Here is a 26,132-nt window from a genome sequence, read left to right on the forward strand (position 1 = left end):
GAAGATGGACACTAAATGCTGGAGTAACTCAGCGGGACCGGCAGCATCTCTGGAGAGAAGCAATGGGTGACGTTTCGGGTCAAGACCCTTCTTTTCAGACTGAAGAAGAATTTCGACACGAAACATCACCCATTGCTTCTCTCCAGAGATGCTGCTGGTCCCGCTGAGTTACTCCAGCTTTGTCTCCATCTTCAAATGACATCACGCGTACCAGATGGCTGTGGGTACGCATGAAATCTCGCGGGACCATCGTGGCTCAACTCGACCACGAGGTCGCGTAATTTGCATGCCAAGGACACGTAAGTGGGACAGGCCCTTTAAGGTGGAGACCGATACAATAGTGATGTTTAAGAGGCTTTTAGATGGCACAGGGAAGTGCTGGGAATTGCAGGATAAGGATCATGTGCAGGCAGGTGAGATCAGTTTAACTTGACATCATGTCCGGCAGAAAGATTGTCGGCCAAAGAGCCCATTCCTTTGCTGTTCTGTTCTATGTTAGGTCTTATGATTCTAGGCTTTAGGAATTGGGTGGGATGGGACAGCACAGGAATTGATGGCGAGGTTTCACTGTTGGGAGAAAATATGTAGCTGAAGTGTGGTGGTGGAAGGAAGCAGAAGTGGAGGGGAGATCAGGGGAAATCGAGAGAGAAAATAGGGAAGTACAATACATTAAAAGGCAGTTCAGGGAAGAATGAGAGTAACAAAGGTAGGTACATTGTGGGAGTGGATGATGAAGGAATGAACGCATCAGGTTGTGGAGAGCAGCAGAAATTGTGGGCATGATTGTGAGCGTGAGTGCAAATGAGCCTGTGAGCATCTCTGCGTACAACTGTGCATTTGCATACATATTTCTACTAGGCCTGTGTAGCACTGATCTTTAACCATCAATCAGGACCGTTTGGAGACTATTGTCCAATACCCACCCTGGTCAAAAGAATCCACATACTGGCATCTTCTGCTCAGAACTGGAAGGCCAAATATAATTTTCGATCCAGAGGGTGTGTTTGATGACTACCCTGTTTTAACAGGCCAGTGATAAATGGATCAGCTTGACCATTAATACATCATAACTTTCTGTCCATTTCCAATTACTCCTACCTATTGCTTTGAAAAGTGTACATTTTAAAATCAGTTGTCACAGGATTGAAAATACTTGTATGATTTGCACTTAATAAAAAAATTGGCTGTTAGGAAAAAGAATCAATAAAACTAAAATATCTCAGTGTTACAACGCTCGAAGTTTCAAGACTGAACTGTAGTTGAAGAGCAAAGTGCACTCTATCTTTGTTTTACTGTTCATGAACAGTAATCCAATAATCATGAAAAGAACAATGGGCCAGCATTTTCTGGCGCATTAACAGCAGGTTCAATCTCCATGCTGTTAATAAAGTGTGAATCATTCAGCTATTTTTGGTAAGAAAGAGATATCTCACCAGTTACAAATTACCAAATATTACTGGAAAATAGAAGCTTATCATCAAACTACTTTCTGAACATTACACTTAGGTGCATTAATCACCAATTAAATCAATGCAGCAAATTAAGGCCATTACTTAGCTTTCATTGCAAGGACTAGAAGTGACAAAATTTACATTCCCACAATACCATTCCACATTGGAAAGCGAACAACTTGACACCAGGGACTCTTATTACCAGAGTGGTTAATTATTTGAGTTTATAAACCACTCGCCATTTCCTTGTGTATTTCATTCTTTAAGTCTCTATTTTGTTTTAAACTGTATCTGATTTAACACTAATTCATGCCGTTTCCGTCTGTCATTAAAATCTCCTTGACCTGAAGTTTTGGGTTTAATAATGATAACATTTTCAACATTCGCTGCAATTAATCTTCAAAACTGGCATTAACATCCAATGTCAATATGAGTACAGTTAAACAAAGGAATTAGTCACAGCTGCTCTGCCCTCCACAATAGACAATAGGTGCAGGAGTAGGCCATAGAGCCCTTCAAGCCAGCACCGCCATTCAATGTGATCATGGCTGATCATCCACAATCAGTACCCCATTCCTGCCACTATCTTCAAGAGCCCTATCTAGCTCTCTCTTTACACTTTCCAGAGAACCGGGCTTCCACCACCGTCCGAGGCAGAGAATTCCACAGACTCATAACTCGCTGTGTGAAAAAGTGTTCCCTCATGTCCATTCTAAATGGCTTACCCCTTATTCACGAGATGCATTGTTGCAGTTTTTGTTGAGGCAATTGTCATAGAATCTGTGATTTGATGTAAACTCAATGTTATATGCAATTCTTATATTAATTATTATATTAGGTATAAATGGAATAATATTCACTGTAAAATCTGAAAATGTCTTTACTTTTAAAGTCATCAAAATGTATTTTCTGCATAGAATCTGAAATAGAACTGATTAGCTTTAAATGTAATGTGGAATGGAATGCTTTATTGTCACGTGACAAAGCAGTGAAACTCCTTGCTAGCATACTCAAGGTATGCAAATAGTCGCCACATAAACGGCATTTACAAAGTTACAAAGTACCCAGCGCCACCTCCCCCTTTGTTCTCCCCCCTCCCCATCCTCACAGCGGTCGTCCCCAACCCCACGCCAGGTCGTTCATTGTTTTTTACTTGTGCAGTTAACTTGCAGCTTTGTAGCCTTTGACATATCTTCACTGATTGGCTGCTCAGTATATTTGATAACATTATTGTTACTGAATGCTACCGATAACACCTGGCTCTGATTAATGCCAAAAAAAGACTGCAGGATAAATCTTCGTGGACAGACTTCTTTCAGTTCAGCACTGTTCATCATTCTTCCAAATGCTGGCAAACACATATTCCATTATAGATGAGGCTCTCACTAGGGTCTCCTTGATATCCCACAGCTCCGCTCTTAGCCCCCCTCCCCTTATTCGTAACAAGGACAGAGTCCCCTTTGTCCTCACATTCCACCCCATCAGCCGTCGCATACAGCATATAATCCTCCAACATTTTTCGCCACCTCCAACAGGATCCCACTACTAGCCACATACATCTTCCCTTCTGCTTTCCGCAGAGACTGTTCCTTCCATAATTACCTGGTCAATTCCCTTCCCACCGAAACCACCCCCACCCCAGGCACTTTCCTCTGCAACCACAGGAAATGCAACACTTGTCCCTATACTTCCTCCTGGACTCCATCCAAGGACCCAAACAGTCTTTCCAGGTGAGGCAGAGGTTCACTTGCACCTCCTCCAACCTCATCTACTGTATCCGCTGTTCCAGGTGTCCACTTCTCTACATCGGCGAGACCAAGTGCAGGCTCGGCGATCATTTCGCAGAACACCTCCTCTCAGTCCATCGTAACCAACCTGATTTTTCGGGTTGCTCAGCACTTTATCTCCCCCTCCCATTCCCAATCTGACCTTTCTGTCCTGGGCCTCCTCCATTGTCAGAGTGAGGCCCAGCGCAAATTGGAGGAACAGCACCTCATATTTCGCTTGGCTTGTTTACACACCAGTGGTATGAACATTGACTTCTCGAACTTCAGATAGCCCTCGCTTTCTCTCTCGTTCCCCTCCCCCTTTTTAGTTCTCCTACTAGCCCTACTTTCTATCTTTGTCCCCCCCGACATCAGTCTGAAGAAGGGTCTCGACTTGAAACGTCGCCCATTCCTTCTCTCCAGAGATGCTGCCTCACCCTTTGAGTTGCTCTGGCATTTTGTGTCTACCTACAAATCTGGGGTGTTGATTATGGAATTACAATGTTGGACCAATTATTCATCAAGATCTTAGGTGCCAGTCCTCCATTTCTATTAATATGCAGTGTACTTTTTGTTGAACTGATGAGTTAGGGCAAAATTGTAACCCGATAGAATAACTCAGTAGGTACTTCCCTCCAATATGTTCTGGGCCTTGTATAGGTTTGATTTCAACGCCTGTGTGTTCAAACAGTTAACATAGATCAATGGAAAGCTGTTGATGGTAGCAAGTAGACATATTTGGAATTTTATCAGTGACATTCGGCTTAGTAGTTTTTTAAATTGAAGATTGTGCAACTGGCACGGATTCCCCAAAGTAAAAGAACATAAGCAAATCCATCAAAAGACTAAATGTTACCAGAAGAAATGCTATTGCACTCTTTAGTTATTGGCAACTTCCATCTAGGTCATAAACCGGAATAATTATACTTCCAGATCTATATGTTTTATCTGTGATAATGTGTTCACTCCTGCAACAAAGTAGGAGTGTCTGTGGTAAGAGCAGGTTGCAAATTGGTCCAAAATAAAAGAGTTTAATGGCACAAAGCTGTTCTCATAAACAAGCTTCCTGTGCGGTAAGAAAAGTAGAGAGAACATAAAATATGACAGAACTGATTCTTATCAATTTTATACTTCACACTGTTGATGACTATGAAAATTATGGCTAACTGAGCAAGTAATTACACCAGCAGAAACAAGTCTTGCATTACGACTGGCAATCACTACAAATCACTTTATTGATCTTTTCCAATTATCTTCCTCTATTCAGGCAAAATTGCAATACACCAAGCCACACAGCAGATGAGAAATAATAATACATCCAAGCAGTTACATGAAAGACTAAGGGAGATTAGTGTTCAAATTACTGAATTGAGAATATTTTTGCACTCTGCAGTTAGAGGCATGCAGACTCCATCAGTTCTGAAACAATGGATCACAGTTTGCTGGCGTTTAATATTTCTTATCCATTTATCCACTTCCTTCAGCTCAATTCCTTTTCCCGTCACAAGTGGCTGGAAAGTGAGATGCTATGTGAGGGCAATGAGCACCCATCAAGTCAAACCTGGTCAAGTTTATTGTCAAAAGGACACAAAGTGCTGGAGTAACTCAGTGGGCCAGGCAGCATCTTTGAGGAACGTGGATAGGTAATGTTTCACGTCAGGACCCTTCTTCTTCAAAAAGAAATGGAAATGAAAAAGCAAAATAATCATAACATTTTATGTTTCAATATTTCTAACAATTTCCTAACTGCAGGAACCAGGTTACAGGTTGTAATAATTTTCTTCATGGGCTTTATAAGAACACTAGACTAAGTGGGACTCGTTGGGTCCCAGCATCACACGGGAGGGCTGGTCACCAATGCAATATTCCACCTCTCCATCAATTCCAATACTGCTCGCCAGAGGGGGGGGGGGGGGGCTTGTCTGTTGCGCTATCATGGGTGTTGCGGTCTGAAGGTACTGGTTTCAAGAGGTCTAGTATAGACGTTGTGGGCCGTATGGATGCTTGGGCAGGCATCCAACTGTTGCAACGATTTTAAAAGCCAAGCCAAGGCAAACAATTGGGCTGCAGCCACCCGACAACCAAAATTCATTTTGTGAACACAAACTTGTTAAAAAAAGGCGAGGCAAACAATTGGGCCGCAGACACCCGACAACCAAAATTCATTTTGTGAACACAAACTTGTTGAAAAGGGCTGCAGCCACTTTACAGCCGCAGCGAGGGGACTCACCGTGGAGTAGACGTGCATTCAGTATTATTCGCAGCTCAGAGAGCCGTGACCTTCTCGCTTCCTGGTCTGGCAGAGACTGAGAGAGGCACGACACTTCCTGGTTTTATAGTCCCTCCCCCTGCCGCCAGCGGGGGCAGCAGAGAGAATGCGGAATTTTGTAAAAACATTAATATATCTCTCATTTTTCATCGACGGAACTAATCCTCCGCACTCATACGGCGGAGGGGGGCTCTGAGCGAGGTGGCCAAAAATGACGGCCGTAGGTGGCGGCGTTCTCTCGGAAATCGCAGCACAGTCGGCCAAAAGCGGTCAAGATCAGAGATTTAGTAATATAGATAGATAGATGAGGGTTATGATGTAATTAAGTGCTAGACCCAACTCTCTGTGGCAAGATTAAATCGCAGATTTAGTGCAAATATAGCAAGATACAAATTGACCAATAATCCAAGCGATTCTTAATTTACACAATTAATAATAATTTTCTACTCATAATAACCTTCAATTTAAAAAGTGTACCAAAATCCATTGTCCAGGTTTATATATGATGATGGAATTTGGGTAAGAATTCGGATACTACCAATCTTGGGGAAACATTACAAAACAAATCAATCTACTAGACATGAAGCACATGAGAAAATGTACTCAGAGCATCACAAAGACTTGTTACAAACAGCCTGTAGATACCGCTGATTATTGGCACAAGAGTTTGTGGCAATGACATTGCTATTTCTACCTATACTCTAAAAATTCAATTTCTTTGACATTTTTCTTTCCTGAAAACATCCTTAAGTAATAAAAATACATTGCATTGAAAAGCTGAAAACTTCCCCAAATTTTCTGTCTGCTTTGCTTAATCTGTGTAATCGAGTCTCATGGTCTGAAACTTTAATTCCTACTTTGCGCACGAAGATTAAAATATTTCGCACTTAGTCAAAAGTATAGAATTCCAAAGGGTAGCCAAGACAAAGTGCTGGTAACTGAGGTACTACCATTCGCATTCCATCCCACATTCTGCTAGTCCAAAAGCCTTTAACTTTGGAAACTGCTTAAGAATAACCACACTGAAAACTGGACTAAGTTGGTGAGCTCATTGAACGACTCGAGTGTGCTCTGGTTCAAGAACACACACGAGTAGGCACACTTTGTTCTTCTCGTTACTCATCAGAAGTGGTCAAGAAGCTTGCACAGTAACAATATGAAGGACATTATAATTCACAGTACTACAGGATGAAATGTTCCTATTGGTTTACAAAAGTTGCTCTTGGTTAATAACTGTGCTTCCTGTCAGCAGTTTTAATTCAAAGGCACCTATCTTTCTAATCACACACAACCGATTCAAAGGATAGTCTGACTTAACACAGAGAGTGGTGAATCTCTGGAACTCTCTGCCACAGCGGGTAGTTGAGGCCAGTTCATTGGCTATATTTAAGAGGGAGTTAGATGTGGCCCTTATGGCCAAGGGGATCAGAGGGTATGGAGAAAAGGCAGGTACGGGATACTGAGTTGGATGATCAGCCATGATCATATTAAATGGCGGTGCAGGCTCGAAGGGCCGAATGGCCTACTCCTGCACCTAATTTCTATGTTTCTATGTTTCTATGTTAACAGGAGCAGAAATGGATTATCACTGAACAAAATGCTGAATGTTATTTTTGACTACAAACAAACAGCAAAAGGCTATAAAATGCATGCCGCTAGGAAATCTTAAACGACTTAAATGTACATTTATTAACTTCTTTAGATAAACATTTGAAGACATTAAAAGGCATTTAATAAACTTCTGAAATCCTAGCCTAAATTACAATTGATGCACGAAAACCTGGTCAAATTAAATGCTCCAAATGTGGTTTTACTTTTTCAATATATCCTAGATATGGAACCTAGCAATGGAACAAAAAAGTAGCTTGTGCTCAGATGCCCAGCTGTTGAAAGTCACAGCCTGTGTAAGTATTGTTAGCATTCTGCCAGGTTTTATTGGAGTTTCAAAACAGAATTAAATCTTCAGCCATCTGGCAATAACAAAAGCTCAGACACGATATCAGGGTTACTGGTGAAGAAGTATATCCTGAGGTGCCAGTTACAGGAACTTTATTCACTCCATGGAAGTATTTCAGCTTCTGTTCTGACTGAATTTATCAGAGGTATACCACTATAATAAACAGTATTTTACCTCGCACATTGTCCACCAGGTGGCACCAGCAATGGCTGCCTCGCCAACAGTCTGTCTGTCTGTCCCTTCCTTCTTTGTGTTTTAATAGTATGTGCTAAATGTATGTTTTTAGTGTTCTTTAGCTTGTTTTATGTGGGGGTGGGGGAGTTGGGGGAAACGTTTTTACCTCTTACCTCAACGGAGATGCGATTTTTTGCGGTATTGTATTTCTATCCGCACCGAGGCCTAACATCGAGGAGTTGGTGGCCTTTGCTGGAGACTGACTTTGAGAGCTCCAGTCGCGGGTGCCTGTGGACTTACCTTCACGGAGCTGCCGATTCCTTGCCAGAGATCGACCTCTGAGATCCAACCATGGGTGCCTGCGGACTTTAACATCGCGGAGCTCGTGTTCTCTTGTTAGAGACCGACTTCAGGAACTCCAAGCCGCAGGAGCTTTGACCACCGGCTGCAGGAGCTTCAATCGCCCCGACTGCAGATGGTTCGACTGCCCCGACCGCGGGAAAATAAAGAGGAAGACGACTGGACTTTTTTTGCCTTCCATCACAGTGAGGAATGTGGGGAATCCACTGTGGTGGATGTTTATGTTGTCAGTTGTGTGCCTTGTTGCCTTTTTTTCATATGGCTATGGTAATTCGCATATCACTGTACCTTAATTGGTACATGACAATAAAAGACCTTTGAAACCCTAATTTCACACTCAATTATTGCCAATTCAGCCCATTTATACTTCAAAAATCTTATCTGTCAACACTCAACCTTTAGACACAATGTCATGTGGTTTAAGATTTTCAAAGTGTCACACACACATCAACCTTCTCGATTTAATTTGAAACTTCTGTAGAGTTAACGCGACTCAGAAGTGTTAAGAGCACCCCAATTTGGGGAAAGATTGCATATTGTTACTTCAATAAAGCATAGACGTGGGGGCATCATTCCAGGATTATCCCACCTTTGTCTGTCAAGGCCCTGTGGGAGAAGAACTTGTGGAGACTCATCATCAAGGTTCGCACATGACTCGGAGATCACATAGAAACCGTGCCAGAGAAGAGTTAGCAACAATAAAAGTATAACAAAGCAAGAAGTCAACAGTGTGAGGGATGAACGGATGAAAATAATTCATGTTCATCTTTTTCATACTTGGCTGAAAGCTTTTTAAATGGCAGGGGCTCAGCAAGATGAAATAGCGACTGGCTAAAGCTTCATGATTGATCTTGAATTGTTCTTCACAGGGGTATGTTCCAGCCTTTGGCGACAGGTGCATTCTACCACTATCATATTAATGGGCTGTAGAACTTCATACAATTGAACTACCATTTTATTTCAGAGACTTGTCCTGAAGCAAGACTACAAACCGCTGAATAATAAAAATAGAAAGTCAAAAAAAAATGCACCTACTACCCATAAACTGTGATAGGTCTATACCAAGCATGCAATTTCAAAACTGCACACAAGCTTTGGTAAAGAGAAACCTCAGTAAATTAATACATTATTTTTTGTAGCAATTACTTCTCAGGTTTATTACACATGAAGAGCCATTTAATCTCACATAATCTGGTCCTTCAAGAGAAAGGGCAAGGTGGGCACAATGGCAAGAAATCCATAATAGGATCAGCTGCACAGCACTTCAACCCACCCTCCCATTCCCACTCTGACCTCACCCACTGAGTTTCTCCAGCATTTTTTGTCTACCTTCGATTTTTCCAGCATCTGCAGTTCTTTCTTAAACTATTAAATATATTTCCATGATTTTTTTCCACACAGATTCAGATACAGGTACTTCTGGAGAACAACTTTGAAGCAAACTCATAACTATTATATAGGAAATTTTATCCACAGCCAATTTATCCACAGATGATGTAAATTTGCCATTAAAAAAAACATTTCAATGGCAAACACGAGTTTTTATTGTACTGGCACTCCTGGAAAGATTAGTTCTGGCAATAGGGCCTTTCTGGTCTTTTTTGATTAATAACATCCTAGCTTTACTAAGCCATCAGTGGATTCCTCCCCAATCGTTCTTTTGATACAATTGGTAGTCAGTCGCTTTTGCAAAAAGTTCATCAAACAATCTCATGCAAGCTTGGGATTCGCGTGTAGCCTTTCATTCCCAGTGAGGCAAATGTTGCATAATTGCAAATAAGATATAGATCCTAAGCTACAATGACAATTGCTCACAGCACAATTTGTTCAGTTGGACTAAAGTCAAAATGCAATTACAGTAGAGCAAAATATTCTGACCACCAAGTGGAAAATTTAAAAAATATATATTTTTTTCGATATCAAAGACTTCATAAATTAATTCTGCTGAATTATTGCCATGAAATGCAGGTATGGTAAAGCTTCCAAACAACTGGAAATGTACTGCCCATTATCAGATGCATGATAATCATTTATCCAAATATACTTAACACATTACTCCAATATCAGTGGTTATATGGTCAGCATCTTTCAGATGTTCATTCTTGTAATTGTATTTTTTTTAAATAAATCTACAAAATAAAACATAACATCCACCATACTAGGATTATCTATTTGGAGAACAGACTGCACATACAATTTGTAACGCAGCAGCTAAGAAAACCAGCAATTTATATTGGAGACACTGTTTGAGTTACACGCATGCCACAAATGACTCAGAAAGTCTCAAATACGACACAGAAAAGATTCCCCAAACTATTAAAACTGTTGCCTCTACCAATACAATCCGATTAAATATAAGGAACATGTCCACATAGAAACAGTTGGCTTCCTGCTTCTCGAGACAAGCTTCTCTAAAAAAAACCATCTGGTCTGAACTGGTTTCTGGCTTGCTATAAACAATAAGGTTGGTTAAAAGTAGTATTGTCAACTCATTCTATATTAAACAGCATCAGACTAGAACAGAGCAGGAAATGTGTTCTACTAATTCTTATCCAAGGAAGAGATCATTTAACAGTACCGATGTAACTATTTATTATAGGAATACATTTTTACCCCATGCAGTTTTGGTGTGGCCTCAGAGGGTAAACTCACCTGATCTTGCAGTGTTTCTATCATGGTAAATTATGCCTTTCATCAGTTAATGGAGCCTGGAGGAGCTCCTCTCTGATTTATCAGCATTCACGCTGGTAAATATGCCCACGGAACTGCACCAGTTTAAACTGACACTAGTTTAGTGGAATAAGCTAAGTGGAATTGGAATAAGCACCAGTTACCCAGAGACTGCAGTCATTTTCTTTTTCTCAGCCTCCGTCTGCGCCGAGGCCTAATGGAGCTGACGACCTCGAAGCTCCGGAGGCAGAGCCCGTCAGGACTCGCCCTGAGCTTGCTCCCGTGAGGGCGGTCCGGCTCAGGGCTGGCCCATGAGAGGTTGGGACGCTCCCGTGAGGGCGGCCAGTCCGAGGGTGGAACGAGGCTCCCGTCGGAGCGGCCGAGCTCGGGGAGGTGCGGCGCTCGCAGCCCGAGGGAGGTTCGGGGCCCATGTCGGGGCGGCCCGGCCCAGGGAAGAAGCGACGCCCAAGTCAGGGCGGCCCGGCCCGAGGGAGAAGCGACGCCCAAGTCGGGGCGGCCCGGCTAGAGGGAGAAGCGACGCTCAAGTCGGGGCGGCCCGGTCCGGGGAAGAAGCGACGCCCATGTCAGGGCGGCCCCGGCCCGGGGGCGGTTCTGCGCCCATGCCGGGGCGGCCCAGCCCGGGGGCGGTTCGACGCCCATGTCGGGGCGGCCCAGCCCGAGGCTGAAGACGGTACGGTACTCACGTGAGGGTGGCTGGGATGGTGTTCTGGCGGTGGTGGCCTGAGTCCGGGGTTCGGCCGCGGGCCAGCGGCTGCGTCTGCAGGACTGGTGGGCGGCAGCTTCAACCACCCCGGGCCGCGGTGTTTGAGCCGCGGGACTGATTTATAACATCGCCCGGGGGGTATCAGCCTCAGCGCAGAGGGAGAAGAGGAGGGAAGAGACTGCAGACCTCAGACTTTTGCCTCCATCACAGTGAGGAGATGCTGGGTGGACTCACTGCGGTGGATGTTAATATGTGTTTATTGTTGTTTTTATTGTATTATATGTATGACTGCTGCAATTTTGTTCAGACTTCGGTCTGAATGACAATAAAGGCTATCTAATCTAATCTAATCTAATCTAAGAAGACCAGAAATTACTGCGAATAAATATTTTGTGCAGATATTTTCTTTTTTATTTGGATTACATTTTGTAAACGCAAATATATTTAAACTATTTTAAATGTGTCTGAACATTTTCATGGCCTAAAATTTTAATTGCATTTTTAATAGCTTTATTTTTTCCATATTGCTTTGGAATGTTTGGGAACATGAACATGAAAAACATTCACAAACAACTTGGACAGCAGCCAGCGAGTCAGGAGACAGGTCAAGATAATTCTTGGAGTTGAATCAGACACTTATGCTTGGAAAACCTTTCACCTGCCTCTCATTGGAAGACTGCATCAGGGTCCACACGATTTCAAGGTCAAGTGACTGGCAAACGTGGGTAGTTTGCTGCTCAGAGGGAAATTCCTCCTGCTGACGTTTAACCACAACCTACATACCTTGCAAACGCAGAATGTGGAGTAATATATGGAGCAAGGTACTACCTGTCTGTACATGCAGCTTACCAACAAACGGAGAATATCTCAGTCTAAACTATCAGTCCACAGAATAAGGCAAAATTGGCAAAATGAACAGCAAGAAACACAATTAAAAAAAAACAGAACTGCTGAAAATACTTTAACCTGTCAGTCAGAGTGAAATCAAGTTAACATTACAGGTCATTGACCCTTCATCAGAGCAATGGTGAAATGGCATCAAATGATTCACACTCCACAGATGTTGCCTGAACTGTTAAGTATTTTGAATAATTTCTGGGGTTTTTTTTTCTCAGACTTGTGTGGGCATTGGGCAGGTGCTATAGGCCTGCACGGGAAGGTAGACGCTCCCACCCCCATGAGTCTCGGGCACATGGAGCTCGTCAGCCTGGGAAGGCAGTCCATCTAGGAGAGGGAAAACTCTGATTTAAAACCTCCACTGCCTTGTGGCCATATCCAGTCATGGAAAAGGCTCCTGCAGTAAACCACAAGAAAATCCAGAGTCGGAGCACCTTAGGAGTCAACTCCTAAGGCAGTTCTTCGTTTGGCTACAACCTCGCTCTGGCAGCGCCTGCGACAGCCCTGGTACCAAACTGTAACGGCCCTGCTGTTCCTTTGGATCGATCGGCGACATGGAGAGGGGGGACGTGCTGCATGGCCAACATATGGAGCCTGTCCTCCATATGACAACGCCCAGGCTTGCATCCAACCACACATCGCCTGCAAACTAGGATGCATCACCCATGGTCAGTCATGACCGAAGGGGGCCTACTACTACTTCATCTGTAGTATTTAAGAAAGAACTGCATATGCTGTAAAAATCATAGGTAGACAAAAATGCTGGAGAAACTCAGCGGGTGAGGCAGCATCTATAGTATTCTTCATTTCAACCGAGGAATACAAAGCTTGTCAATAACGGAGAAATCCAAGCACTCTATCTGCAGCTTTATAACACAGGTTGTATCAAACCAATTCAACTGAATTTTTCGAGGAGGTAACCAAGTGCATCGATGATGCACCAAGTGCTGCCACAGTGCATATGCTTTACATGGACTTCATTAAGCCCATATGAATGGTCCAAAAGGTTAGGGCCCATGGAATCCAGGGCAATTTGGCAAACTGGATTGAGAATTGGTTTGGTAATAGGAGTCAGAGGATAATGTTAGACGGTTGTTTCAGTGAATAGATAGATGCCTGTTACTAATGATGTTCCTCAGGGATCATTGCTAGTATCTTTGTTGTTTGTCATTTCATGAATGATTTGGTTCTTCTTCTTTCGTGTCCTTATGCTATATAGTGGCTCGTTCCTGCTGTACACATCGTTGCGCTATTGGAGTGTTAAGTGCAAGGTCTGCTGTAGTACATGGATTATCCAAAAATGGGCATTGCAGTAGGTGTTGCATTGTCTGGGTCTGTGTGCCAGTCACAGATTGTTGTACCCTTGATGTAGCCCCATTTGTGCATTGTCACCCTTGACCGCCTGACCCCGGTTCGCAGTGGGTTGAGACATCTCCAGTTCAGCCAGTGTTCATCAGCCCCTGGTGGTAAGCGCTCTGCTGCTGGTGTGCCCATCTTGGTGGAAATAGGGACAGTGGCTAGTCTGTTCGTCCACATCTGGAGGCGAGCTTCAGTTGGTGTTGTTTCCAATGGGGTGATGCTTGTTAGGAAGCACTTACGGGATTTTAACCGCCGAGGAGGGGGCACATGGTTGTGTAATGGGTGTCTGTCTGTCGTCTGTCAGTTGTTTCAGACACTCTGTCCTACTTGCAACAGTTCTCCTGATGTCTGGGGGAGTTGCCCAAACCCAGGCAGTAGGTAGACGTTGTTTATGTCCGTAGATCGGAGGCAACCAGTGATGCTACGGCAGCTGGCATTCAAGGATGAGTCGATCTTCTTTGCATGTGTAGATCTCTCCCAAGCAGGACAGGCATATTCTGCAGCAGAGAAGCAGAGTGCTAAGGCTGTAGTACGTACTGTTGTTGGATAGGCACCCCATTTGGTGGTGGTGAGTTTGTTCAATATGTTGTTGCAGGTGCCCACCTTTGCTTTAGTTTTTTCCACATGTGGCTTGAATGTTAAGCAGCGGTCGAATGTGACTCAATGGTAGGCTGGGGTTGGGCAATGTGTTAGTGGGAGTCCAGACCATGTGACGTGTAGTTGATGGTTAGCCTCTTGATTCCTCAGGTGGAATGCACAGACCTGTGTCTTCGATGGGTTGGCACGCAGCTGGTTTTCCTCATAGTATGAAGATAAACCGGTGAGTGCCTCTTCAGCATTGTCTCAACCTCTTGGAACTGTGTACCGATTTAGTTATCTAACGTAGAGGAGTTCATGGATGACACAGAAATTAGCAGTCTTAGATAGCGTGCAGGGTAGACTTAGGCTACAGAGCGATAGGGGCCTGGGATACAATAGATGGTAAGGAAGGTGAAGCACAAAACCAAATAAGGGAGGTAGGGTTGGCAGACGGGAACAGTAGGGGGAGTGGACCCAGTGGGAGGAGTGTGTGGGTGATGGACAGATGGAGAGGGTAGACTATGGGAATGAATGGGGTGAGTGAGAATGCCTAGATATTACAGAAGGAATGAGACATGGACCCGAAACTGAAGAATGTGATGACTTTGGGTTTGACTACCCAGGCAGAATAGGAAGTTCTGTCCCCCTAGTTTGCAATTCGCCTTACGCTGGTAGAGACAGACAGGCTGGCATGAGAATGGGAAGAGGAAATGAAATGGTTTGCATCTAGGAACACCAGATGGCCATGATTGACGGAGAGCAGCTGCTTGGCAAAACGGTTACCTTGTCTGGACTTAATTTTACCTGCAGAAACATCAATTTATTTCTATGTCTAGGATGGGGTTGAATGTCACGCTGTATTGAGCTATGCTGCAAGGAAATCAGGGTAATCCCTGCAATTATGCAAGACCCTGGTAAAACCTACCGAGTGCAGTTTAGTTTAGAGATACAAAGCGGAAACAGGCCCTTTGGCCCACAATAACCAGCGATCCCCGCACATTAACACAAGCCTACACACACTAGGGACAATTTCCACTGATAAGAAGTATACAAACCCAAGCCAATTAACCTACAGACCTGTACGTCGTGGGAGTGTAGGAGGAAACCGAAGATCTGGAGAAAACCCATGTGGTCACGGGGAGAATGTACAAACTCCGTACAGACAGCACCCGTACTCGGGATCGAACCCGGGTCTCTGGCGCTGCAATCGTTGTAAGGCAGCAAATATACCACTGCACACCGTTGCACCCTAAGTGTAGTCTGATATCTTTTCCCAAGGAAGGATCTATTTGCAATAGGTGTGCAGCAATGGTTCAATAGACTGATATCCCGGGATTGTATTCTGAGAGAGTGAGCAGACTGGCTTAGCTATACTCTCAAAGTTAAAATAACAAGAAGCGATCTTTTTGAATTGTACATTGTACTACATTTTTATTATGTATAAGTGACAATGAGGATGTAGGATGTCTAGAACCAGGAGCCAGTGTCAAGTAGAATGTCAAGAACCAGGAGCCAGTGTCAAAATAATTGATCAGGCTTCAGGACTGTGACAAGAATCAATTCCTTCACCCAGTGGGTGCTGAGTCTTGAAATGCTCTATTTTAATGGTTAATGGCTGTGTGGAATGAGCTTCCAGTGAAGGTGGTGGAGGCAGGTTCGTTTTTATCATTTAAAAATAAGTTGGATCGTTATATGGACGAGAAAGGAATGGAGGGTTATGGTCTGAGCGCAGGTATATGGGACTAGGGGAGAATACGTGTTCGGCACGGACTAGAAGGGTCGAGATGGCCTGTTTCCGTGCTGTAATTGTTATATGGTTATATGGAGGCTGAGTTAAGACACAAGGAACTGGAGATGTTAGTTTACAAAAAAAGACAGAAAGTGCTGGAATAACTCAGTGGGTCAGGCAGCATCGCTGGAGAACATGGATCTGTGACATTTTGGGATGAAGATAGGTCCTAACCCGAAACATGTTCTGCAAAGATACTGCCCGACCCACTGAGTTATTCCAGCACTTTGTAGTTTATTTTAGCATAATTAAGGCAGGAATCAAAAGATTTTTGTGCATTACGTGAGGCCAGAAGTCTATGGCAACTTCTATGTGATTATTGTTGAATCTGAGCTCGGCAGATAATGCTGGCCCTGATGACAGTCCATTTAATGTCATCAAAATACACCTCCAGGCAATCTCCATCAGGCCCTTTAATTTAGATAAGAGGGATCAATGGCTTTATCTTCTCCTCCGTAACCTTGGGGCACTGAAAGTATTGTAGTGATACACCAACATCCTGGTCAAGGTCAACTTCGTCAGCAGCCCTTGTTGCATTAAATGTGGAAAACATACTAAAATATTTTATGGAGAATACACTGAAAAGAACACTAAATAAACTTCACCTATTCCTTCGCTCCTTAGATGTTGCCTCACCCTCTGAGTTTCTCCAGCATTTTTGTCTACCTACTAAATCAGTAGGGTTTAGTTGAAACTAAGACCTTGGTCAAAATGCTGGGTGTTGAATGCAGTCTTTTTAAAGTTGGAGATGAATAGAGAGGTTCAGAGATAGCACCCCAGCCTGAGCCCACAGCAGCTACACTGCTGCTGCTGCTGCTAGTGACGAGATAAGGGAAGTGAAAGGACACAGAAAGCTCAAGATGAAAGCACATGATAGGAAATGCATAAAATGCTGAAGGATGCATATTGTGAAAGGGTGGAGAGAGGGAGGATGGGCAACAAAGCTAGAAGTTAAAAAACTTAGAATTGAATGAATTGGTGCTGAGGAGGCAAGTTCAGAAGAGCAAGAATAGAAAGATCACCAAACTAGTGAAAGGCAGAAAGAACATAGACAGCTGAACACGAGCAAATCATACTTTGTGAAACTGGGCAAGAAATGTGTTCCATAATTTAAATGTATAAGTGACAGAAGTACAGTTAAGCTTATTGCCCAGAATGTGAGGAGAGAGGTAAACCCAAATCTTATTCAAAAAGATACACAAAGTGCTGGAGTAATTCAGCGGTTCTGGCAAAATGTCTGGAGAACATGGATAGGTGGCATGTGTATGAAGGAACTGCAAATGCTAGTTTAAACCGAAGATAGAGACACAAAAAGCTGCAGTAACTCAGCAGATCAGACAGCATCTCTGAAGAAAAATAAATAGGTTAGGTCAAGTCGAGACCATTCTTCTGTCTAAAGAAGGGTCTCGACTCAAAACATAACCTATTTCATTTCTTGAGAAATGCTGTCTGACCCGCTGAGTTACTCCAGCTTTTTGTGTCTATGGATAGGTGACATTTTGGGCAAGGACCCTCTTTTATACTGGCACCTATCCAAGTTATCCAGTGATGCTGCCTTACCCACTGAATTGCTCCAACACTTTGTGTCTTTTTTTGTAAACCAAACACCTGCAGTTCCTCGTTTATCCAAATCTTGGTCAATCTGATTCATCAACACAGATCCACCATACTCATAATAACAACAAATAAAAACCATTATAAGTTTATAGTTGAGAAATACATTAAAAATCTAATATTACAGCATGTCTTCTGCATTTTGTTCAAAGAAAAAGTGCTAATATCGAAAAAACTTCTCCAGGTGTACAGTAGAGAGAATTCAGTCTTTCAGCAATTCAAATGCCCAGGAAAGAAAGATTACAAAACATGGTGGACACTGACCAGTCCATCAAAAGCACTGACCACCCCATCTAAGGGATCTGCAGGAGGCGCTCCTCAGAGTAAGAATTTCTTTACTCCGTTGTGGTACACATGGCAATTAAACTCTTAATTCTTGAAAAATTACACATTTTGACACTGACAAGTAAGTGCTCACTGGCCAAGAATAGGAATAATTAAATGCATTATCATGTACTCTCTTCATTTCAGTTTGTTCCAACATAATGACCTGGTTGAATCACCAGTGTGGGGGAGAAAGATCAGAATACCTCCTTGTAGTACTCTTTATCACGACTTGATGATCTATGAATAACCACATTCCTGTTTTATCCTTTCTGGGTTTTGCTATTGATGTTTTGATTTGGTATACTGATATTTCAGGACCAGGATGAGCTAGCTGTACTGTCAACCCACCAACAATCACTGACATCTTGGAATAAATACTTAGAATAATAGCTGGGAAAGTACTGGAAATGGTAAAGTATGAAAGGAAATTTCAGTCATCCTGTGATCCATAATGTCATCTTACTGAAATTATACTCATTGTGGAAAAGAAAAAAATCGATCTATTCTGGGGAAAATAGTTACTGGAATACACACAAGAATTATTTTAAAGAATGAGTGGAGTCGCAGTCATTAGTTTCTGATTTAAAAAATGAAAACAATCTTTTGGAAAATTACCCTGGAAAATCCCAAACACAAAAAAAAAAAAAAAATCACATGCTCAACATCGAGAAACAGATAACCAACAAAATGCCCCACAGAATTTCGTAATGGTTTCTGTTTCCCTATTTACTCAAGTCAGGGGGAAGAAGTGGCAAATACCGCTACTCGGACGGGAGGTGAGAGAATAACTGAATGTAATACATTTGTAATTATAACTGTACAAAGGATACACGACCTAAGGCCCATTCCAGTGCTCTTTCATTTCCTGTACATTTTAATCTCCCCCCACCCACTAAAAATATGAATTTTGGTTTAAAGACTGTTCCTTTTGCCCTTAAATTGTGTGCTCGTTAGAATGATGTACTTTAAAACGGCGACCAACTGGGAAGGAATGACATCAAACGAAATGAGCACTGATTTGCCCACAAGGACAGACAGGATTTGTCCTCTCACACTTTTCTTTACTATTGCCAAAGCAGAATTAACAAAGAAAGAGACCCAGACTCACCAGCTGCCTGTGTCCATTACAGCAGCACCGTGAGGGTGAGGTTGTTACAGCAGTAGTCCTTCTCTTTGTTAATCAGGCACCAAAACATTTCAGTTGTTGGGTTATCCAGCGTGTCTGTTGCCTGAGCAGGAACCCCCCTCCCCTCGACATCCACTCTCTGCAGGCAGACAGGCAGGCAGACACACTCACACACACTCACTGCAGACACACTCACTCACTCACTCTCACACTCACTCCTGCATGCAAGTTGCACCCAGGCCAGCTCAATCAATCCCCGCAGCCGCGGGCGGACCATCTACCAGGCGCCTCAATCGCGCACGGAATATCCGATCACATGACCAGTGAATGCCAAAGACTATAGAGCAGAGTGACTGCCTCAATCCCGCTGCAATATTCCTCAAGGGGATAAGGAGGTTACAGACTAGATAGAACCGCTTTCGTTTCAGTTCCTGACTGATTAACAAACAGCAGTCACATTTCAATTAGAAACAGCCATAACTTGAAAAATATCACAAAGAGGTTTAATGCAGAAGGGTCTCGACCAGTGGCGGACTGGCCAGGGTGTCAGCTTGCTCGATGGCAAGTGGGCCCCTGATGAAGTGGGCCCCCTATATCAAGTGGGCCCCCTTTGTCTCCTGGCAACCAATATTTTTAGACCCAGTCCACTACTGATCTCGACTCTTCTTCTTGCGTGTAGCATGAAAAGGGTGCACAGCCTAAAGTTGTAGGACAACTGGTTGGTCTCGACCCGAAACATCACCCATTCCTTCTCTCCAGATGCTGCCTGTCCCGCTGAGTTACAACAGCTTTTTGTGTCGATCAGAGTTTAGTGCAACCTAATTCCTTAATTTTAAATAAAAATCTAATGAACCCTTATTCATGGTAAGGAAGAAACTGCAGATACTAATTTACACCGAAGATATAGACAAGAAAATGCTGGAGTAACTCTGGCAGCATCTCTGGAGAAGAGGAATGGGTGATGTTGTGATCCTTCTTCAGATATTAATGGTTAATGAAAATGACAAATGTCTGCAGAATGCAGGAAATTATAATTTTTTAGACTTCTTATTTAAAATATTTTCATATTTAAAGTGAGCTGACATAGAAAGCTATAAAAGCAGATAAAATTACAACTTTAAAAATACATTTGGACAAGTATATGGTTAGGAAGAGGTTAGAGGAATATGAGCCAAATGCAGGCAATTGGACCGCTCAGAATGCCAACTTCGTCACCCTTTTCATGTCCCAAAGGGGATGGAAACATGCCTTTTGGCCTTGGTGGGGCAAAGATCTATTTCCATGCTGTATAGCTCCATGACTTTAAAATGGTAAATATTTTAATATCGATCTACCTTATCCCTAAAGCCTTGCCCCATCTCTTCATTCTTAATACTGCATGCAGTGTACAGGAAATAGTTTAAGACTGCAATTTTTACTGACATGTACCCATTGTTTTCATTCCACACATATTTCTAATGGATGTAAAAATAAGATTTCAGAAATTCTATTGCATTTTTTCCTTGACAATTGCTGAAGGCAGAAAATAGAGCACATCAGGCAGCACCTCTGGAGAACATGGGTAGGTGGTGTTTTGGGTGGAGAGCCTTCATCAGACTTATTTTATGGGGGGGGGGAAGAAAGCTTGAGGGGGGAGGCAGGATATTCTATTCCTGAAAAATAGTATTATTTAACATTCTCCCAATACAGAATTAACAAACCAATAACATCCCACCAGTCACTTACTTCATGCATTTTCTCATCTTCTTATTAATCAAAATTAACTCACGAGTTGCCACACCCCGTGCATCATTTTAAAACTCATAGATCATTCACACTTTAAACCGGTTTGTGATCTGCTCTTCAAGTGTTAATCACTTCACAAAACAAGAACACAATCATGCAACAGAACAATGAAATTCCTACTTGCTGCAGTTGAGGCCCATAAACATAATAACAGTTAAATATATAATAAACTAAAGTACAAAAAAATGAATAACCAAGTATTCATAATAATGCAATGACACTGTCCATGGAAATTCATTGTTGCTTATGTTAATGTTGTGATGTTGTAATGGTTGCTGGAATAAAGTTGTTCTTGAACTTGGTGGTCACGGTTTTCAGGCTCCTATAATTTATTTTTGATGGTAGGAATGAAATGAGAGCGTGGCTTGGGTAGTTTTGGTCTTTGATAATATCGATTGCCTTTTTGAGGCGATCTCTTCTGTAAATCCATTTAATGGGGGGGTTAGTACCTGTGGTGGTAGACAAATTGTAGTGCGTCCAAAAGCTTGCTAAGGCAGGAGTTGAAATGCATCATAGGCAACCTCTCACTTCAAAGTGGTTCATTACCATGGATGTTAGTGTAACCAGTTGGTTGTCATTGAAGCATGTCAACTTGCTCTTCTTGGGCACCGGTATAATTGCTATCCTTTAAAAGGAGGTAGGCACCTTAGCCCTGAGTGATGAGAGGTTGACGTTACTGCAAAAATTCTAGCCAACTAATCCGTGCAAGTTTAAAGAATGTAGCCAGGTGCGAGGGTTCACCCTTTTGAAGGATCTTCTGACACTAGCTTCAATGACTGAGATTCCAGTGTCATCGGGGGGGTATTGGGGCCTGAGAAGGTACATTAATGTTCTCCATTTCAAAGGAAGTATTGAAAGCATTGAGCTCATCCAGGAGTGATACCTTGCTGTACCACTTGGTTTTGCCTTTGTTCTTCAGATAATACCACATGTAAATGCTTTAGAATAGGGTGCAGGACTGTTTCCCTGATTGACCAGGCTGTCCAGCACTCTCTGCAGCCTCTTACATTCCTGCGTGTTGGAATTATTGTACCAGGCTTTGATACAACCAGTCAGGATACATGCTACATTGCATCAGACAATTCATCGCCCTCTCCATCCGTCCATGCCTTATTTGAGTAGCTAGAATCCCAGATATCTCCTTCCCGATGGTAGGTGTCCCAGTCATCAGAAAACATAGTGCTCATTTTGCTGGGATCACCCATCATTCCATTAACAGGTATCGACGTGGACAGAGAACTGGTTGGCAGACAGTAAGCAAAGAGTAGGAATTTACAGATCCTATTCAGAATGGCAGGCTCAGTGCTGGGACCCCAGTTATTTACTTTATATATTAACAATTTTGACGAAGGAATTAAAGGTAGCATCTCCAAGTTTGTGGATGACACAAAGCTGGGTGGCAGAGTGAGCTGCGAGGAGGATGCTATGAGGCTGCAGGGTAACTTGGATAGGTTGGGTGAGTGGGTAGATACATGGCAGATGTAGTATAATATGAATACATGTGAGGCTATGGACATTGGTGGCAAGAACAAGAAGCACATCGGTCATTGAAAGTAAGCATTCAAGTACAGCAGGCAGTGAAGAAAACAAATGGCATGTTGCCCTTCATAGCGAGAGGATATGAGTATATGAGCAAGGAGGTCCTAATGCAGTTGTACAGGGCCCTGGTGAGACCACACTTGGAGTATTGTATGCAGTTTTGGTCTTCTAATTTGAGGAAAGACATCCTTGCTGTTGAGGGAATGTAGTGTAGGTTCACAAAGTTAATCCCCAGGATGGTGGGACTGTCATATGAGGAAAGAATGGATAGACTGGGCTTATATTCACTGGAATTTAGAAGGATGAGAGGATATCTTATGGAAACATATAAAATTCTTAAGGGATTGGACAGGCTAGTTGCAGGAAAAATGAGTACAGAAGCAGGGGTCACTGTTTAAAAATAAGGGATAGGTCATTTAGGACTGAGATGAGGAGAAACATTTTCGCACTGAGAGTAGTGAATCTATGGAATTCTCTGTCACAGAAGGCAGTGGAGGCTAATTCACTGGAAGTTTTCAAGAGAAAGTTAGATATAGCTCTTAGGGTTAATGGAATCAAGGGTTATGGGGAGAAAGCAGGAACAGGGTACTGATTGTGGATAATCAGCCACAATCATATTGAACGGCGGTACTGGCTTGAAGGGCCGAATGGCCTACTCCTGTACCTATTTTCTATGTTTCTATCATTCCTTTCTCTGTATTTTATTTTGCTGTTGAATCATGGTTAACTTACATGCTGCATTCATCTGTCTAGATTCATCTTTTCGGCCCATCCCTGTACAGTCTTTGCTGCCTCAGTTAATGTCACATTTCATTTTTCTAAGGCGGTTAGTTCCTTCTTTAATCTACCAGTTTCACTTTCAAGCCTTTTTTTTTTAACACAGTTATCTTTGTGTGCTGACAATTATTTGTCCCACTGGTGGGAGGTTTTATTTCTTTTTGGGAAGCCCCCTCACTTCCTTCAAACATTTAATATTTGAGTACAGTTGCTTTACTGGCTTATCCTACAACTCTTTCTCCCAATGCCACAAACAGGTTTTGAGGAAGGATCAATTAAGCACTGAGTCTTATGCCTCCCTTTAAGATCTCCACAGATATAAGTGGTGACTGGTAGCACTTTGTGACCCTGGAACCATTCATGAATCCAGTCTGAGAAGGCCCACAAGTTCGCTCACAATATGCACTAATACAGTTTACCAATAAGGCTGTGGAACAATCAGTTATATTTTAAAACAAACTATGCTCCCTAAAACTGAAAACAAGAGTTACTCAGGTGTCAAGCTAGTCTCGATTGTCAATGGGGAGAACAAGTTTATCTTATCTTATGGCTATATGTTCTTGCAGCTTATGATCCAAGGCTTTGTGATTCATTTGTTTTCCCAAGAAAGTCTGCTTGCCTGATATGGGGATGGTTAGCATACAGCTCAATTTTAGCTGAAAGGCAAGTTTTAACCTTTCTACAGCAGATTACAAAAGGGGAATGTACAATAAGCACATCAGTTGATGAAAGTAAGCAATAAAATGAAGCAGATGAATAAGAATACAAATTGTATTGGCCTTCATAGCTAGAATTCTTACTTCATTCTACAGTACAACGATGAGATTACACTTTGAGGATCATGTGCAGTTTAGTGCTCATATTATTACGAAAGATGGTCTTACTATGGAGGGAGTGCAGCAAATGTTCGCCAAACTGATTCTTTGCATAGCAGGTGGTAATGTTCTACACTGGTGTCAAATTATACATATGTATACTATTTTCTCTAATTAATCAGCCAATGCAATCGTACCCTTTCTATAGTGTAGTGTTTACAATGCTTCGGCCTTGCGCTATCCAACATTTTACAGTACCATACCATAATCTCCCTGTTCTTATATTCTATTCTCCAGTTAATCAATACTAATATCCCATAATCTTCTTTACTACCTTATACACATATGTTGCCACCTTCAGTGATCCTGACTTGTACACCAAGGTCCCTAATTACTAACTCAGGCTTCACCATTCATTGTATAGAACCTATCCTTTTAACTCCTCCAACAGTGCCTCATTTCAAACTTATCAGGATTAAATTCCAACTGCCCTTGCTCTATTTTACAAACTGATCAATTTATTTCTGTAAACAAATTTAAGATTATCATCTTTACTCTCAACATCACCAATTTTTATGCCAAATAGTGTATGACAAATAGAGTCACACCCAATCCCTGGGGTACATCATTGGTCATTGGCTTCCAATCACAAAAGCAATTCTCCACCATCAACTTTTGCCTTCTTTCACTAAGTCTATTTTGGATAAATTTGGAAATTTGCCTTGGATCCCATGAGCTTCAACGCTTTTGGACTGATCCCCATTTGGAACCTTGTCAAAGATCTGTCTCAAGATCAGACCCTCAGTCTGAAGAAGGGTCTCGACCCAAAAAATCACCCATCCTTCTATCCAGAGATGCTGCCTCTCCCGCTGAGTTCCTCCAGCATTTTGTGTCTATCTTCGGTGTAAATCTGCATCTGCAGTTCCTACCTGCACATATGTCTCAAGTGCATATAGACCATATTAGGCACTGTCCTCATCAACACATTTTCTACCGATCGAAAAACTCCCCCATCGAAAAACTCCCCCAAGCTGATTAAAAAATGAAACAAATTTGTCTAGGTTAGGCAACCATCTCAAAGATTGTTTACGTCCCTACTTTAGAACTACATCTTATGGAGTAAGCAAAGCAATTTAATTGCTGTTACTTGGAAATCTTCATCTAAGGTTGCAATATGAAAAGAAAATGTGCAATACCAAGATTCAAGTTTGTTGAGTTTATTGTCAAATGTCGGTGAGATATAGGTACAGAGGAAAGTCACATATACTCAGACATACAAAAACAAATTATACATAAATTGTACAAGACTTTCTAAAAGAAAGAAGTCTGTACAAATAACAAGACATACGTGCAAAAACATAATTGGAAAGATAAAGAAATCCATGATAGTGCAAAAGGAAGTCCATTGTCGAGGTAGGAGAGGCATTGTGTAGTTGGTTCAAGAACCTGATAGTTAAAGGAAGGTGGCTGTTCCACAATGTGATGTTATGGGACTTCAGGCTTCTGTATCTCCTGCCTGATGCACGCAGTGAGAAGAGGACATGGGCCAGATGGTAGGGATCCTTGATGATAGATGCGATAGATTTTGAGGCTGTGCCTCATGTAAATGCTTTTGATGGTGAGAAAGGCTAAGCCATGAAGGACCGGGCTTAGTCCACTACTCTCTGCAGCCACTTGCATTCCTGCGAATGGCCGTAACAGGCTATGATGCAACCAGTCACAATACCTTCAACAGTGCATCTATGGAAGTTTGTTGCCATATTTAATGACATGCCAAACTTCCTTAGACTTCTAAGGAATTAGAAACACGTGCGCCATCTATGTGCTGGGCTGAGGACAGGTCATCAAAGATGTTAATGCCCTAGAATTTGAAGCCTCTAACATTCTTCGCCACAAACATTGTCGTTCCTGGATGACATCCCTGTGGATGTCACAATTCCAAACAGTATGGCTTCTTGTGCCTAACCAGCGTTAAATGCCTTATTTGTCTCTGAAACCACACAATGTGTTGCTCAGTAGTATGAGCTAAAACTCTTTAAAATTACAACACCTTTTTACATTTTTGAGTTGATATCACTCACAATTTCTCATAACTTTGGATTTGTGTATGACAGATGAAAACTGACATTTCAAATGGCTGTAGATTAACATAGA

At 42.4% G+C, this 26,132-nt stretch overlaps 1 protein-coding gene across 1 annotated transcript in view; it reads right to left on the reverse strand.

The window, feature by feature from the left end:
- Window positions 1–19,399, reverse strand: part of LOC129697942 (phospholipid-transporting ATPase VD-like) — a 137,341-nt gene extending 117,942 nt beyond the window's left edge. Inside the window, exon 1 of the mRNA XM_055636679.1 lies at window positions 19,045–19,399. The gene's annotated coding sequence lies outside the window, so the exon portion shown is untranslated. The remainder of the gene's footprint in view (window positions 1–19,044) is intronic.
- Between the last annotated feature and the right edge of the window lie 6,733 nt (window positions 19,400–26,132).

This window comes from Leucoraja erinacea, chromosome 1 (assembly GCF_028641065.1).
Source record: "Leucoraja erinacea ecotype New England chromosome 1, Leri_hhj_1, whole genome shotgun sequence".
Taxonomy (NCBI): domain Eukaryota; kingdom Metazoa; phylum Chordata; class Chondrichthyes; order Rajiformes; family Rajidae; genus Leucoraja; species Leucoraja erinaceus.